This window comes from Cryptotermes secundus, unplaced genomic scaffold, assembly GCF_002891405.2.
Source record: "Cryptotermes secundus unplaced genomic scaffold, Csec_1.0 scaffold180, whole genome shotgun sequence".
Classification (NCBI taxonomy): domain Eukaryota; kingdom Metazoa; phylum Arthropoda; class Insecta; order Blattodea; family Kalotermitidae; genus Cryptotermes; species Cryptotermes secundus.
In genome coordinates, this window is record NW_019718619.1 from 4452827 (window position 1) to 4471380 (window position 18554).

Below are 18554 nucleotides of genomic sequence, written 5' to 3' on the forward strand. Positions count from 1 at the left end.
TCGGACCCAGATATGGCAAAAGATAGTGTGTATGACTTACATCAATATATGTATGCTCTTCAGTTATCATGCGTTTTCCCGCAAATCTTCAAATTATGTGAGCTAGTATTAACAATACCAGCGACAAGTGCTGCAGATGAACGCTCATTTTCAGCTCTGAAGAGATTAAAAAACTACTTAAGAAATTCGCAGAACCAGGATAGGTTGTCATCACTGGCTTTGATGAACATTGAAAAGTCCTTCCTAAACAAACTGCAGTCCAAACCCAGCTTTCTAGATGAGGTTATTGATCTGTTTGCCAAGAAAAACAGAAGAATCGAGCTGAATTATAAACAATAAAGTAAGCATTAATTATATTCCAGGTTCACAACCCTGTCATTTGATGGCTATAAAATTGTGTTGATAATTATATGTTATTTTAATATATTAGCTTAAATATACAATACATATTAAACTATTAGCTGTTTCCTTTTAAATAGAAGATAGAAACTATAGGGCATGTAGAAAAAATTTATATACACGTATATAAAGTTGCTTCCCTGCTTTCGGTAGTCATGCTGCGCCACTGATACGTGTATATATCAGCTTTTGCTAGCATCATCCGGAGGTAATGGTGCCAAGACCAGGAATGGTGGACTTATACCTCCACTCCCCAATTTGTCTTCATGGATTGGCGATTAATTAATTATGCACAGGGACAGCTTTACCACACCTGAAGCGAGCAAATATTTTACCGATCGGGTATGCAACATAAGAAATATAGGATATATAATCAGCTTATATGTGAAGTTAATACACTGGTGGAAAAGTAATTATAATATGATTAATCGTAACATAAGTAAATGTAAATAAAATGTAGGGTTATCAGAAGTGATACTCGTAAAAGAAACTGTAAGTGCAATGAGTAAAACTTATATTGATGTTCATACATTAGAATCTGATTAAGATTTAGTATGATTTACATTTAAGTGCAGAGCAAGTGAGAGTATTATAGAGCACGAAAGTTCTAGAAGCGTCAGTGTTACTATTTCTTTCTTAACATCCTTTCCATGTATAGACCTGTACGTAAATCTCCATACCTACGACTGGAGATTTAAAGAGTAGAAAGCGCTGTAGGGAGATCAAGTGTCGTTAAGTTATGGCTATTCTTTGTAAAACATGGACAAGCAGATTCTCTTTCCGTTTGATATATCTGTGTACCACTGCTTAGTATGAATATATGTCGTGTTGGAGAGACGCATTGTGTGTTGCCTATAGGACACAAACTTCTGGCATGCCTTAACTGAAACACAGACTTTAGAAATCTGACTAAATGATGGGTGGAACTGAGGCTCCAGTAAGTCTGGTGAAAGTTCAAAGGGACACTGCAAGAGAAATGGGTACAGCAGAACCCCGATTATCCAACAACCGACGTGCTTTGAGCTTCTCTAAACAAAGATCTTTACGATTTTGCCGTGCATGTATAAATTTTTCATTCATAAAAGTGTAGTTCAGCATTTATTTTGTTATGTTCTCCAAACAATATTATTTACATGACATTGCATTACACTAGAGTTGTGTAGATATCTGCCCCATCCTTTAACTGTCATTCGTAATATCCGACATTTTCGGCTAAATGACCGAACTTCGGTTGAGTTTACGTCGGATTATCGGCGTTTTACTGAATTTTGTTTTCTCTTGAAGATTATAGATGAGAATTAAAGAGAATTATTTTTGAAAAGGTTACTGTCTTCTGTGATGTGACGCCTTATAGTTGGGTTTATCATTACCAACGATTCGGTGGAGCTCCTGTTTCAATCTTCACTCTTTCACTATGAACATGAGACAGGTGAACCCTCCGAAACGTCGATAAGTATCATGCTACATGGCCTCACATCTCACAACAGAATGATCTTCTTGGTCTCTGCCTTGAAAACCTCAAATATCACGTAACATTGAAAGGGTCTTCACTGCAAATTCAGTGCGTTTTCCTATCTTCGTTCAGATTATCTTCGACTACTACAGGATGGTTGTAAATTACTGACAGGTCTCCCGTGGCCTATAATTTTCTAACAGGAAAAGAACAAAATAGAACTGCCTACGGAATAAGAAAGTGTAACATGTTGAAGTTATTTAGCACAAAACTTTGGTAATTACACTTTCATATTTCATAAGCAGTTTTATTTCACTTTTTCCGGTTTGAAATTAATAGGCCACGTAAACTCTGACAATAATTTAGAATCCCTCTGTACTTTCTTAAGTGTTACTAACAGAGTCTGTAGGGATTAGCTTACATGTTTTGCCACGATGAACAACAAATTTTATTTGCTGCTAATATGAAATGAGGAGAATTAAAGGACAGATAATTGTAGACTTGTGTATTGTTAACATGGGGCAATATGGGCCTGCATCAGATAATGAACAATGTCCACTATGTTACTCATATTCAGATACTAAATATCTCCAAGAAGGAGGTGAGCACAACTCAGCCACTTAAGAACCCCTCACCTTTTAAAGTATCAGAAGTTTCGCTTCAGTGTTCAGAGTATGCCACAGGCCCTTACCCCGTTCCAGATGAAATCCAACGCACATCCTATCTTTCTACTTTTCTCAAATCAGTTTCAATATTATCTTCCCATTTACAACGTTCTGGTCTCCTCAGTTCTCCTTTCGGGTTTTTCGACTACAATTCTATATATCTCTGCTAATCTACGTGCTACGCGTTCGACTGGTCCACAGTATTTAATTTGATACCGTAATAATATTTGGTGAAGAGTCATGTTAGGATCATACATCTCCAGCCTCCCGTTACTTAACAGTTCACTGGATCGTATTGTTCCCCTAAGTAAGCACCCTTTGTGCACCATGTTTCTCTCTTAGGGTGACAGACCAAGTCGCACGACCCACGCAGAAAACACAGCTTTTATTGTTGAGGAGGCGTGTTTACCGCACAGTTACCTAGCAATAGACGTCCCACTCTTACGCTTGAATGTGTTTACTTAGACGTTGCCTAGCAATGGGTATAAACATCGCAAGTCATGTCCGCTAATTTGTTCTAAAGATGCCGCAGTACAATTTCAGTCCTAGCATAGATTTTAAATTCGTTAAGAGCTTTATAATGAATGCTGTTCCAAACGCAAGAGTCTGCCATTCTCATCCCTGCGACCCGGGTTCGATCCCAGGCCAGGTCATGTGGAATTTGTGGTGGACAAAGTGGAACTGGGGCAGGTTTTCTCCGAGTACTTCGGTTTCCCCCGCCAGTTCCCATTCCACCAACTGTTCCACACTTATCATCATCATCTGGCGTCTGGGGCCAAATAGTGGCCGATGTACCAAGTGGTCTCAGTCTCACCCCAAGCCAAAAATAAAAATAATAGTCCGCCACGTAACTGTATTAGAAGAGTGCACACAATATTAAACTAAGTTTATTAAACCCTAACATTTCATTTTTTGCTGCCGTAGCTTCAAAATTTATAATCACATCTTATGTCATATAAAAAATATATGAAGCAAATCCAGAACATAGAAAGCGCCTTGTGAATTATGTATGGCAGTCCTTGTAGATTTACTGTAGTCAGCAAATATATTCCTGGATTCCTTTCAACGTTTCTTCAATGTTTGAAACCAAATGCGCTGGTCAGACCTTTCACTCCTTTTTGAAGCTGCAGTGGATATTTCCCCAGGGTTTCTGCACCAGACAATACAAAGACGCCAATATGTGTTGCCAGGCCAATGTGTTTCTGAGAGCAACCGTCTGGTGATGTTTCGGTCTGAGTGATGGATTGCAACAAGAGATGTGTTATATATACACAATGGGAATGAATCTCGATTCTTGCAAGATCCCAGACTCCGAAGTCGCAGACGTACGGAGATACATGTCTGCAGAAAATAAAAATACACACAACTCTTGTATAAACCTGGACTGAATATCAGTCATATAGAAGGATCTTAAAAAACAGATCCTATAGAACTTATTCAGTTCCAGGGACTTTTGTTACTAAGGTAGAATGAAGGGCATATTGTCACCTGTTTGAGTGACTACCACTCGGGTTTGGATTGGTAAATAGATTTACTGGATACCTACAGGTTTTAACTACAAATAATTATTATACTACTGGCGATTTCCACACTACAACTCACTCGACACTAGGTCTTATCTATTTATTTCAACTAGTCCAAAGCGACTATTCCCATTCCTATAATCTTAGCTCTGGAGATTATGCCGCTTCCGTTCTATAGTTTTCCACAGTTGAACCCTCTACTGACTCCTGTAGCGTCAGTTGTTTCCAAGATAACTCCTAGGCACGGACCCCGCAGAAAACACAGCGCCTATTGCTGTGGAGGCGTATTTAATTGGTCGTTGCATAGCAACAGTCGCGGCACAGACCATATAGAAAACGCTATTCTATTGTTGCGTGCGTGAATGTTTCTGACGTTACCTAGCAACGACCGATATACACAGAGTTTCTGTTTAGCAACGGGTCCATACGCGACAATATTAATAGATTATAAAAACGGAATATTGTGGAGTTAACAAAACATTTTACATAAAATCAACAATTTCCCTTTTGAGTACTATTTAAGATTTTCACAGTAGTGAATAACACGTATAGTTATCGGCTTCAGGGATGTTACGCCGTCTAGTCTGGTAGAAAAACACTAAACTTTCTGGGCATACCAGTGCAAACCCCTAGAATGAAGATGGAAGCAGAAATTTTCTCCCAAGCGTTGATAGCTTTCAAACGCCACGACAACAGATTGCAAAAGAGACCACCCCGTCTCTTCTCACCTTTACTTTTGTCCGATATGTGCTGCAGGTTGCAGGCTGGATAGGCGGAAATATGTGGGTCCTGTAAGAGTGTACGCACGGGTACTGAAATATTCTGGGATTTAATGGTCCATGTTTACTGGGATACTATGCCGTATAAGCAACAATGTTTGGGTGGAATCTGCTGCTTCTTCCATCGGGTAATTCGGGAACTTATTAATTCGTGTAAGTTGAAGTTTGAACATATGATTCTTGCGACATACATACTGAAGAAAAGAAAGACTGGAAGAGACCCTGAATGTGCTAATATACCAGAAAATATAATTAATGTTTCCATTAGACGAAAAATATTCACGAAGAATGAAAAATTACCTTCAATCTAGACGACATGAAATTCGCATTTATTTTTCATATCTGTAAATTTTCAGTTCTCATTAATATACATATTCGTATATGCACCTAACTTCTGAAAATGTACAAGACAAGCTGTCAGAATACTAGATAAGTGTAACTCTTATAGACCAAAGGAATTATGCGTAGCTCTCACCTAAATATAAGACTCGGTCGGGGTGAAAAGAGGTTCGGCAGAATTCTGAAAGCTGCAAGAAGACAGAAATGTGCGGAAGGTAGGCCGACTGGTATATTATAATTCCTCCAATCATGAACAAGGAACTGAAGTTAGTACGACAACGAAACATTTCTAAACCAACATATAATTTGGACATTTTCCATCGCCTTATCTTTGGTTAAAAAATAATATTTCAGAAGATGGCTCTCTTCCATCGTCAGGTAAAGATATTGTAACGAATAGGACTATTGCTAGGCAACAGTTCGGTAAGCACCACCTAAAAGCCGGAATAGTGAAACCAAAAGTTGCTATGGAATTAGCACACGGTTTCCTCAGCAACGGAGAAGCACGCAATAACGAGAGCTGTTGGAAATGTGATCTCCATTCCATTCTGCCGAAGTTATAAAGGGGGGGGGGCATGTGAGAACGAGAAAGAGAAGAGCATTCGTACGCAGTCACCGTTGAGGGCATTCGTCAGACAGTCCTAAAGGAGTTCACTTTTCAGGTGTGAAGTGTTAACCAGCGGACAACGGAAGCTGAAGAAGTGACCGATTCGTAAATCAGAACCAAGTCAGGCACTCGTAGTCCAGTAAGGAATGGAGGAGGTCTTAGGGAGTCATTGATTGTGAGCTGTTGTAATTGTAAAAGAAGTGACAATAAATCCTGCCCTCCGTTCAGGGACGCAACAGTCACATATGCTTAGACATACCTCAGAAAATGTATGCTTAAACAATTATTGAAACTGCATGGATCATAAATAGAGAGAAAAATATTGGTCTCTTCTTCGAAACAGCACCACACATCTTAGTTTCCGATTGACAGAAAACGAGGTACACAATAATGAATTATACGTATGTTTCCTGTCTGCAGCGCTAGCTAGATATTTTGCTATGTCGGCCAGAGGAAAATTTCCAGAGGAACTAATTCATATGTTCCGAACTTAACAGTGATCCAGTGGACCATATACTAATACGCAACAGGAAACATACAATTATCCTAAACAGTATTTTGCAGCTTAAAAATAAAGTAACAAAATAGAAATTAGCTTTCCTATTCACAAACTAATTACGTAGTTTGTATGCATCAAAATTACGTATCCCTCCGAAATTACAGGTCTATACACTTTTCTTTTTAATATTCTTCAAAAGAGGATGGGTAATCAGAAAGTAATTTGTGTACCCATTATAATGTAATTGTCAGTTCTTAAGAGCTTGAGAGGTCTTTGTAATTTATTTGTGACTCCCCACGTTTTACTACGGCATACATACAAAAGAACTGATGAATAAACAAAGCAGACCACCGGCACGCTGCAAGAAATGCCTCTTTTTAAATGGAACCACTTCTGAAAAAGTCCGTGGAGCCATAACTTACATACTTACACAACTCTTGTAAGCATAAAGCGAAACGCATCACCTGCTAAGGTGAATGAAGTTCACACTGGAACACAGACTTTCAATAACTTATATCACACTTTTTTTTTTAGAATGTTTTATTCATATTGGATATTCATTTTTTATCCCTATATGCTCATATATTTCCGAAGAAGGCAGGAGGTATACTGTTACTGATTTGCGTATCGACTATGCTGGGATAAACACGCTTGTTACCTATTCAAAAATATGACCACATAACCGCAGTGACGCTTTCTGAAGTAGGTAAATAGAGATCAGATTGTCGAATTGAAATTTAGCATGAATAATTTTTCACACCGAGACAATTACAGGACATATGAACATTTTAAATTAAAGCACTGAATAGTCTGCAGAATAGTCCTCAAGCATTATTTAATATAGGCACAGTTTTATCAAGACAGTAAGATTCAACATAGATGCTTTCGGAAGTTGTAGCTACAACGAAAGATATATTTCGCGAATATTTTCACGACTGTACAGGAATATTTACATATACCGTACTGCAGGTGCAGAGAGGTTGTACAGCTATTTCAGTTTTTGCTGTCAGCGCACTGTCTGATTAAAGACTAGCAACAATATGCAGTACTGCACTTTTCAATAACCGCCACTGTTATCGGGAGGGGGAAGAGTAGCTAGATATGTGTATCTTTTTAGTGGATCGCGTTATCCCAAAGCTTGAGAAAGTCTGGTTCAGAGGACAACCAGTTCTCAGTAAGAAGGTAGTTAGGTTCATAATACTGATTTTCATACAAGAGCGTGTTATACAGGGGATGTACAAAAATATGGAAACACCCAACAAAAAACACATTACCATGACTAATGGTGTAGGACAACCTCTGGCTTGCAGAACTGCTTGCAGTCTCCTTGGAATGGATAAATAGAGGTCCTGTATGATTTGCGATGGAGTCTTGCACCATTCTTCCTGAAAAACATGGTAAGTTCTCTTACTGATGATGGAGGTGGATAGCGCGCACGCAGATTGCTCTCCAAAACAGACCTCAAAGGCTCAATAATATTGATATCTGGCGATTGTGGGGGCCATTGCAGACGTGACACTTCATCTTCGTGCTAAGAAAGCCAGTCCTGGACTATGTGAGCTGCGTGAACACGGGCATTGTAGTCATGGTAAATGGCATCACCATTATGGAACAAAGTTTGCACCATGGGATAGACCTGGTCACCTAAAATGGTCACATAGTCATTGGCAGTGACGTGCCCTTGCATGCTAATGATGGGTCCGACAGAATATCACGATATGGCTGCCCATACCATGATCGAACCCCCGCCATGTTTCACTCTTGGCAGCAAACAATCTGGATCGTAAGCTTGGGATGGCGGTCTCCAGACGTAAGTCGGCCAGAAGTCTGAAAGAGTGTGAAGGTGGACTCATCAGACCAAATGACCGTCTTCCATTGCTCCATAGTCCAGGTTTTATGACTTCGGCACCACACTGTCGTCTTCGTGGCATTTTGATCTCCGATGAGTGGCTTTGGAATTGCAGCTCGTCCAGAAATACCCTGCTTGTGGAGTTCCCTTCGTATTGTATTGGTGATGACAGGGCTTGTGAGCGTGACATTCAGTTCAGCAGTCACTTTTGCAGCTGCAGTCTTCTTATTTTTCGTCACAATCTTACACAAAACTCTTCTCTCTCGATCACTCAACACACATTTCCGTCCACGCTGGTGTTCATCGGATGGGTTTTTTTTTTTCAGTCCTGCTGTATGCGGTCATAATCTTGGATACTGTGCCTCGCGGAACACCAAAAACCTCGGCTACCTTGGTTACGGAAGCACCCACCATATGGGCCCCAACGATTTGCCCGCGTTCGAATTCTGTTAGCTCTGACGTGATGCACAAAAAATTGCACAGAACACTGTCTCGACAACAAATGAAGCTTGCAACATATTGTGGAGGTTGTACAAGTAGTGGTGTTGTGGAGATACGACAGCGTGACCTACAAACGTCGCTAAAATAAACACTTCAATTCAGGCATGCATTTCACGAGGTGTTTCCATATTTTTGTCCATCCCCTGTACATTTCCAGTAAAATATGCCCAATTGACATCTACAGAAATCCAGCTTTCTCAGTATTCCTGCGGAACAACGGTTCTTTTTCATAATTCTTGAAGCCACACAATAATAATTATTCACTCAATTCCTTCGCGTTCTTCGGTAGTCTTAAGGTGCGGCCACAGAGAGCGCTACGCTATGTTCGCTACTTACGCTACGTACGCTGTGTACGCTATGTTCGCTACACCGCGTGGCCACACAGAAAGCTATGTTTGGTACGAAACTGTTCAGTCTTGAATGAGATGTTGTCCGACAGTGTGCCGGGGGGGGGCAGCGATGATTCCGACCATGAGCTTTTGCTGTTACTTTCTTTGTGTAAACCTAAAAGGAAGTGGGTGCATGGAGTGAACTTAAGAGGAACAAAGTTTGGTGAATTTCATCATCTGATAAAGCAGTTACGTGAAGATGAAGTTAAGTTTAAAGAATATTTCCGAACGAAAGGGGTTGATGAAAATATTTTAAGTTCTTCACTTATAGATAAAAGAACATTGTTTGTACATTACCTGGTGTATTCAATTCTCCGGAAATCATGTCCCAGGCATCATCCCGCATGTTCTGGTTCCGATATTCTTCTAATCCTGTGTTCCACAAACGTGGATACTTCCTCACTTCTTCTATTAATTCCTCCAGTGTCATTTTCATCTAAGCGAGTACTGCGCTGAATGATACGTAACACGTGTTGTAATCAGAGTGGGAAATTACTGAGGTGTGCAGCTGACACGTGGAAGCGAGCCCAGTGCGCATGCCCGTCCAGCGCGACGTTTTAAAAGTATAGCCGAGCATCGAACACTCTGCGACGCAGCTAACATAGCGAACATGGAGTACGTAGCGTACGGAAGTCTGTGTGGCCAGTCACATTGGCAGTAAAGGAAGATATTTTTCTGTTCGTATAGCGAACATAGCGTACGTAGCGTGCGTCGCGCTCTTAGTGCTCTGTGTGGCCGCCCCTTTACAGTAATTACACGATTAAGTGACCTTTAATTGTGAATCTCCCAGAGTCCAATATTCAGTTCCATGTGATTCCATGTGAAATCAGATTTAATAACCGTGGATGTTAACACCTGACCGTTGTGAATTCAACATATGCAAGATGCATACTTTCCACACACTCGATTCGGTACGTTTCTTGTAAATAATAAAGTACATTTTTAAGCTCACATTACAAATTATAAGAAGCGGAGCGAGAATAGTGACGTTTCTGTATTCTTACTCCTCCCTCTAGGCAGTCCGGCCCCTTAGAATCTAGCAGTGCAAAAAAAAATTACATGTACTTTATTTTTAGATAATTTGAAAGAGTTATAAAGAAGGCATTAAGATGCCAATATTGTGTACTTTTCCCTTAGATTCTAATGCCTCTTGGGGTGGGATTTTTTGAACGAATATCAGGAGGTAATAAGAAAGTTTCATTAATCTGTCCTAATTACAACATGAGAAATGAAAACCGAAATGTTGCGATTTTTGGTCCTTCGAAAATTTTGTAAATAATCGAGTACGGTCATCCGGTATGGCCGAGTGCTTATGGCGCTTTGTGCGCTTTGTGCTAATAAACGAACGTTTATTAGATTAGATATCGTATTAGTTTCTCTTATAGAACTAACGATTTGAAAATCATGGATTCCAAATATATATTTACGTTCCTGAATAGTCGTTACACGTACTTTAAAAAGTTTCTAAACATAACTTTCAGTCAGCGGCAGCAAAAGATTTATGAGCCCATGCCTTTATGCTATACGCAGCTTTCCGAAAATCGACATTATCGATAAATCCAACAATTTTATTAATTCTATTTGGAATAAGAAAGGATTGCCTAACCAGTTGAAGCAGTGAATTGTTGTACTACTTCACAAGAAGGGTAATAAAACTACTGTTGTAATTATCCTGGGATATCACTGCTGTCAACTTCATACAGAATTTTATCCAATATCCTTCTCACCAGGTTAAGTCCATAATTAAATGAAATTATGCGGGATCATCAGTGTGGGTTTCGACGTAACAGATAAACTACAGATCAGATCTTTTGCATTCGTCAGATATTGGAGAAAAAATGGGAGTACAGTACATCAGCTAGTCATAGACTTCAAGAAAGCCTACGATTCAGTTAGGAGGGAAGTATTGTACAATATTCTGATAGAGTTTGGGATACTCATGAAACTAGTTAGGTTGAATAAAATATGTTTAAATGAAACATATGGTAAACTCCATATAGGTAAACATTTGTCTCATAATTTTCTTATCCAGAATGATCTAAAACAAGGAGATGCTTTACCGACACTGATTTTCAGCTTTGCTTTAGCATATGCCATTAGGAAGGTCCAGGAAAACGAGGTGGGACTGAAATTAATGGGACACATCAGCTGCTGTTCTATGTTGCTGATGAAGTGAATATACTGGATGATAATATCGTCACTCATTCACACATGGAGTTGAGCCCTTCTTGAGAAGCCGCCATTTGTTGAGTTACTCAAGAATATTCCAGCATTTTATGGAACCCGAAAGTTCATTATCGTGTTTACAAGAGCCCTCCACTGGTCTCTATCTCAAGCCAGATCAATCCAATCCATTCCATCATATCCCTCTAAGATCCTTTTTAATATTGTTCACCACCTACTTCTTGATCTTCCTAGTGGTCTCTTTCTTCCTGGGTTTCCCACCAATATCCTACCTTTTTCTCCCCATTCGTGCTGCATACCCTTCCCATCTCATCCTCCTTGACTTGATAATTCTAATTATACTTGGAGAAGAGTACAAGTTATGAAGCTCCTCATTATGCAGTTTTCTCAAACCTCCTGTCACTTCTTCTCTCCTCTGTCCAAATATTCTCAACAACCTGTTCTCAGAAACCCTCAGTCTATGTTCCTCCCTTAATATCAGAGACCAAGATTCATACCACAGGCAAAATTATAGTTTGTATATTCTAATTTCTATGTTTTGGACAGCAGACCAGAAGACAAAAGGTTCTGGACTGAATGGTAGCAAGCATTACCCGAGTTCAATCTCCTCTTAATTTCCTCCTGAATAAGACTTTGATTTGTTATAGTCGTTACCAAATATCTGAACTGTTCCACGTTTGCAGAACATTTGTTACCCATCTTGATGTCATGATTTTGACCTGCATTCTACCTACAACTTACAGACGAAGAAAATGCGCATCTTCTTAAAACGTATCGTTTGAAACTTGGCTGGCAAAGACACGTTGTCCTTACAGGAGAGGATAAAGTTACATGTCACCTATGTAACGAGGGAATCAAATGTTAACTGAAGGAATTTATTTTTCTAAATTTTTATAAAATTAGTGGAAATATAAGACAGGAACATGAGAAGAAATAAACGATGGCCGTCTTGTACTATATTAGAATGCAGAACGGTACAGAATATGTAGCTATCTGCACGTGATGGGAAGATAGCACAAGAAGAACGAAGCAGCTCTCCGAGAGATTCAACAGAGATTACTGCTACAAGCTTGAGCAAGTGGCTGTAGTGAACGCTTTACGAAACAGGAAACAAAAGTCGGTATGTCCAGTTCTGGGGAGATATCAATGAAGATATGAAAACACTCAAACAGTGCCACAACTTGATATGACTGATGTTACTGTGCAATGCAGACCCATTGCTAGGCGGCGACCGCGATGCAGGCTACCGTACAGCGACCGTTGCTAGGCAGCGCCAAGCAAACAACAACAGAGGAATTGCGTTTTCTACGATGTTCGTTAAGCAGAAATTGAACAGCAAGAAAGGAACGGTGTTTTCTGTACGGTCCGTACAGATATGTTATAAGCAGGACAACTGGAGCAATGAGTCACCCCCGTGTGGAGGCGGGGTCGAATACCTCCACCGTTACCCTGGGAGTCGTAGGAGGCGACGAAAAGGGAAGTCTCAAATCTGAGACAGTAAAATATGTTCGCGAGTCCAAATGGACTCAGGCCCGAGAAGGACTGCACTGGCAGGAGCCAGAAGCATATACAAAGGGCAGACCCGTCTTCTCGTCAGAGAGGGCGTCCCACAAAAGCTAGACCGTAAATGCCAAACAGTAATAAATATCTGGTCATGAGCCCCAGATGGGGTCGACACCAAAACTTACTGACTAACTGACCGTCAATTGCAATGTGAATTGGACTTGGACAATGAGTTAGTCGAAGAAAGCAGTCTTCTGGGATTTGGCACCGTGTATATGTGGTGTTAACCGACGTTTCGGAGGAACGTATCGCCTCCATCTTCAGGGTAGAAGAAAAAGNGAAGCAGGGGATATTGTTGGGATTCGTTATCAGGCAACGGTTGGTGAAGACACAGTAGACTGAGAAGATTTAGTATGTTTGTTGCGAAATGCAGGGAGTATGAATTAGGGATAACGCTGTAGTTTATTGTAGTTACGATCTGTAATTGTTCAATAAATCCAGTTACTAATCCAAAACCCGTTTCTAGTCACGCACACATGTGATAAAAAAAAACTTCATTCTGAAACTGTTTTCCAATATTTGAGTCTTATGGTAATTTAAAAACATGGAAACAGGTACATTTACTTGTCATAATAATACATCATCAATGTAGGAAAAAATATGGAAGAACAAAAGTAGATAGCCTAGGAGTCTACTACATCTTTGCAGACATCCTGAAAGACGTTCTAAATTAATGATTTTATAATTACTTCAGTTTTCCTTGTTACGTCCAATAGAATACAAATTTAAAGCAATTAATAGCCCCCTATATCTTTCTTACTGCTATCAGATATAATGCATAGCCTCATTTAATTAAAAATCTATCTTTGGGTATCTCTTATTCTATCAAATGCTCCGACGAAAAACACGGAGCCTTTTCTCTTATAAAAAATTCCGTGTAGATCGCAGCACCTCCACTAACATTGAGACTATTACCTGAACATTGCTCGGCTCGGATTTCCAGCTACTGACATTTTTTTTTTCAATGGCTCTGCAGCCCCCTTTGTCCCTGGCCTCTAATTTTCAGTGTTCGCAGACGGTAGGACCTTTGGACGAGTGACTAGGTCGTCGCAAGACCTCTCCCTAAACACAGGACAACGCAAACACAGAATAAACACATACACACACACCAAACATCCATGCCTTTTGTGAGATTCGAACCCAGGATCCCTGCTTCCAAGCGAGCGAATACAGTACATGCCTTACATCGCTCAGCTACGGTGACCGGCACCTACTAACATTAATACTGTATTAATTATTTCAGAATAAATCATTTACACAGAATTCACTATAAACCTGTTGACTACTTGGTAATGGACACGTTCTCGTCTTTCTTCATAACTACATTTTACGTTTATCATAGCCTCATGTTAATCTTCGAGCATAACCCATAATTTCCAACATCAGCATAAGAATTCCATTTATGTATATTTCGTTTCTTCGATAAATAGGCATATTTAAACAGTTCTGTACAGAGCTAGTCGTTTTCAGGTGCGCACATAATTTTTCTTGATCTTTAGAGATTCGCCTAATTCTGATATTTTATTATGATTTATTCACTTATGAGTTTCTGCCGTATCGCACTATGTAGCCGTTTCCTCATAATATCTCGTTTATATATACACTTCACAGGCTTAGAGATTACGTTCTAATGTTCTTGTAAATTATATTCAACTACTGAAATATAAAGCCGGTCACAGTGAGTGCGGTCTAAGGTATGAAATGTTTTCGCCCGTTCGAACGCTGGGTTCGCGGTTTCGAATCCAACTCAAGGCATGGATGGATGTCTGTCTGCTTTTATACTGTGTTTGTGTTCTTCTGTGTGTAGGTAGCAGCCTTTACGTAGTGCTGATCCCCCGTACAAGGAGTCCTACCGACTGTCTTAACATTATGAAATTGAAGTGAAACGAAGCGTTTCACTGATGTCCTATGTTCAAAGTGGCAGCAACAGAGATAGATAGATAGATAGATAGATAGATAGATAGATAGATAGCACAACATTCCCTGTTACAGCTTTCCATTTTGTATTGTACACGTGTGTTCTTTTGTATTCTAGCAGCGAATTCTCTTTCACCACTACAATGACTCTCCGCTGAAATGTCGAGGCAGGAGCTTGAAGCTCCACCTACAAGATATTAGATAGTACCGCTACAACTGTATTTCCTTTCTTTTTGTCTGGTACTTCACAGTAGCTTACACGTGTTTATCCCCAGGTACTCCTCCATTCGGATCCGGGTATTTTTCGGTTTCTGAACGTACCGCTGTTTCCTTTTGCAGCTTTGTTTCAGAAATTCTTATGAACAGGGGCTGGGATAGCGCAGTCGGTACAGCGGCTAGCTACAGGCTGGACGGCCGAGGGATCGGTGTTCGAGTCCCTGTAGGGGCAAGATTTTGTTTTCTTCTTGACGTCGTCTAGACCTGCTCTGGGACCCACCAAACCTCCTATCCAACGGGTACCGTGGGTTCTTTCCGGGCCAGTAAAGCGGCCATAGTGTGAAGCTGACTATTAACCTCCAACTAGTGCCGAGGTCAAGAAAATATGATCGATACACTCACTCCCCCATACGCCTTCACGGCATAGTGCTTAATTAATTAAGTACGGGGACTACTTTACATTTGTAATTCCTATGGATTTTCCTAAGGTTAGTTTCGCAAACTTCCTTGCGTACAAATTTCTTCATCTAATTCTTTCTTTAGCAAAATTCTTGCCCATTTCCTGACCCTTCGTTGTAGTAGTTCGATTCAGATTCAATGCATGAGGCAAATGAATATTACTTTTTACTTAGTAGGATTACCGGCTGTTAGCAAAATCCCCAGTCTGGTAGATCAAGGCTTCCTCCAGTCTGGAGGATAAAGGATTTCTACGGTCTGGATGATAACGAGTTGCTCCAATTCGGAGAATCAAAGCTTTCCTCAATCTGGAGGATGAATATTTCTCCAGTCTGGAGGATCAAGTGTTTGTCCCGTGTGGAGGATTAAGGCTTTCTCGAGCCTGGAAAATAAAGGCTTTCTCCAGTCTGGAGGATGAATGTTTCTTCAGTATGGAGGATCAATGCTTTCTCGAATAGAGAGAATCTCGACCTTCACAGTCTTGAGGGTCAAGGCTTTGCCTCCAGAACTCTTTATGCCAGAGATAAGCTCTCTTCTAACGATTCTGGCGCCACGTCTACCATGTTCTAAAGCGCTTCATCTGGTCCCTTGACTGCAACCTATTTAGGATGAGAGGCCCTGCCAGTAGCTACGCTACCGCCAGATTCAGACAGCATCACTGGATGACCAGGCAATCCTTTCCACGCCGTTTAGGTTTTATTTCGTAATGAAGAATTTCATTCGTATTTAATAATTTATTAATATTACAACCCATAACTTCTCTGATTCTAGTGGCAAAAGTGTGGGGCGTTTAATTTTGCAAAGAACAAAACAAGATTGAATTTATTCCTATTTTACTCTGATTCGAGATCGTAAGATGTACAGTTCATTAAGGGGTTACAGAATGGCAACCTTTCGCCCATAAAATATTTCTCTCATAATTCTGTGCCAAGCTTGCTTCAGATCCGTAGGTTTATATAAGAATAAAATTTGGCTTGATGTATTGCAACACAGCCAAAGATTAAATCTCTACAAGTTTCTGTACTCTAAGGAATCCATTAATTTACCTAGAATAAGAATAAAATCTTTATAAAAACAGGACGCAAGTTTCTCTTTTCCTTCTTGTTGCCAGTTCCTTATAGGCAGACAGCTTCTCCACGGTGCTGTGCTCTGGCCTATGAAATATCAGACATTCCCAAACACTAAATCAGCCCTCACGCACTTCATCTCCTGAATACCAAGCACGCAGAGCAGCCAAGCTCCTGCAACCCACAGCGCACACACCTCGCCAGGTTCCCAGGGCAAGCTACATTATGTTCAGAAATATCGTATCCCAAAACGAGAAATAAGACGAGAAAATGGCGTCAATACAAAGTGTCGTAATGGGATTTCGAATAGACATATCACATACAGTGCTATACTGAAACTGTTGAGGCCTATATTCATTTATAAATGAGATGCATTTAAACACAAAAATGTGTATTATATTCAGTAGCGGAACTCAGTTTGATACATTCAAACGCTATATGAATTTATTAGTGATATTATGGAAAACGGTTTGTTCTACTTACCAACATGGCAACCATGCGAACTTCCGAGCCTGAGCAACACTACAACCTGGGGCGGTGCCATAGCTCAGGCGATTAGTCGCTGGCTTCCCACCGCGGCGGCCCAGGTTAGAGCCCAAGACAGATCATGTCGGATTTGTGGTGGACGAAGTGGCACTGGAGAAGTTTTTCTTCCAGTACTTCAGTTTTCCCTGAAAATTCTCATTTCATCGACTGCTCCACACTCATCACCCGGGGCTGGTACATTGGGCCAGTTAGTGGCCGACGTAGGAAGTGGACAGAGTCGCAACTCATCCCAAGAAATTAAACTGAAAAAAAAGAACAATACATTCACTTAATATCCCAGGGTCATATTGTGTGAATGGAAATATTTTCAAAATATATGCAACTTGTGGTGATACAGCTGTACCCATGCACAATGTGATATAACAACATGGCGACCTCACGGATTCTCTGTTGTCTTTCCGTTTCTAACTGCAGGTCGGTTCGTGAAATTTTGTATGATTAGATAATAAACAGTTCTCAAAATATTATTTCTCTAAGTGAAAATTATAAGTACAACTTACGAGAATTTATACTGGTAACATATGTATCACAAAAGTATACATTACTGAATTATATAACTGTTAATTTACTAATGTTGTATTTTAGCGTCCTGTTGCACTGATTCACGTCCATGATATGTATGTATTGACCGTCTTCTAGTGCGCACAATCTCACTTGTCACTTCACTACATGTTTCGGCATCACTGTGCCATCCTCAGGTGTGTTATTTACGTTAAACTATTGCACTGCTTGTCATCATATGTCGTTTATAAAATGATTTAAAATGTATATTCGTCATGTACTATAATAAAATTTATATATTAAAATTTGTTAAGATTTATCATCTTATACGTCGTATTTCAAACTCGCGTATTATATCAATCTTCCGTTATGGGAGTCGTTCTTCCTATATTTTATGTATACTGCGTCTTGTGATGTGTCCTCTTGTGGCTGCTTGCGTGAGGATGGCACAGTGATGCCGAAACATGTAGTGAAGTGGCAAGTGAGATTGAGTGCACTAGAAGACGGTGAATACATACACATTATGGACTGTTAATTTACAGTTACACAATCTGCATATGCAAATGAAAGAATGTGAAGAAAAGTGGGATTCATAAGTTTAGAACAGAACTTCTCGAGCTTTCCTTATTCGTGATTCCACCGCAAGTTTCTGCGAGGACTCCGGCTTCCTGCCCGTCGCAGAGAGCTTCAGTCATTATATCAATACTTGTCGTTCAAATCTGCTTAATCTCAGAGACCGATACAGCATCATTAAGTTACTCGTGGAGTGAATTTTTACTCAGTTTAAAATGGCTAATTTTCACGGTGGACATAATAAAAATTACAATATATAATGTATTATTATTATTATTATTATTATTATTGCTTTGTTCCGTAGCCTTTAGTCCATAAGCGAACTATACCGACGGAGCGACCGCCGCTTGTCGGCGAAGTTATTGCCAACTTTTGCGGATAGATGGTGTCGCGTGGTCAGCGCATCGGATCCCCACGGCCGTTAATATAGGTTTTATAGACCGGTTATATTTCTTATATCACTTGAAAATTCTTGTATTCGACCACACAACTAGGTGTCAGCTGTACTGGCGTAGACCTTGGTTCAGA

General features: G+C 40.1%; 1 long non-coding RNA gene across 2 annotated transcripts in view; it reads right to left on the reverse strand.

Annotated features, from left to right (window-relative positions):
• Positions 1–16996, reverse strand: part of LOC117282132 — a 128587-nt gene extending 111591 nt beyond the window's left edge. For both annotated transcript variants that reach the window (XR_004512764.1, XR_004512763.1), the window contains exon 1: positions 16890–16996. This is a non-coding gene — a long non-coding RNA (uncharacterized LOC117282132). The remainder of the gene's footprint in view (positions 1–16889) is intronic.
• Between the last annotated feature and the right edge of the window lie 1558 nt (positions 16997–18554).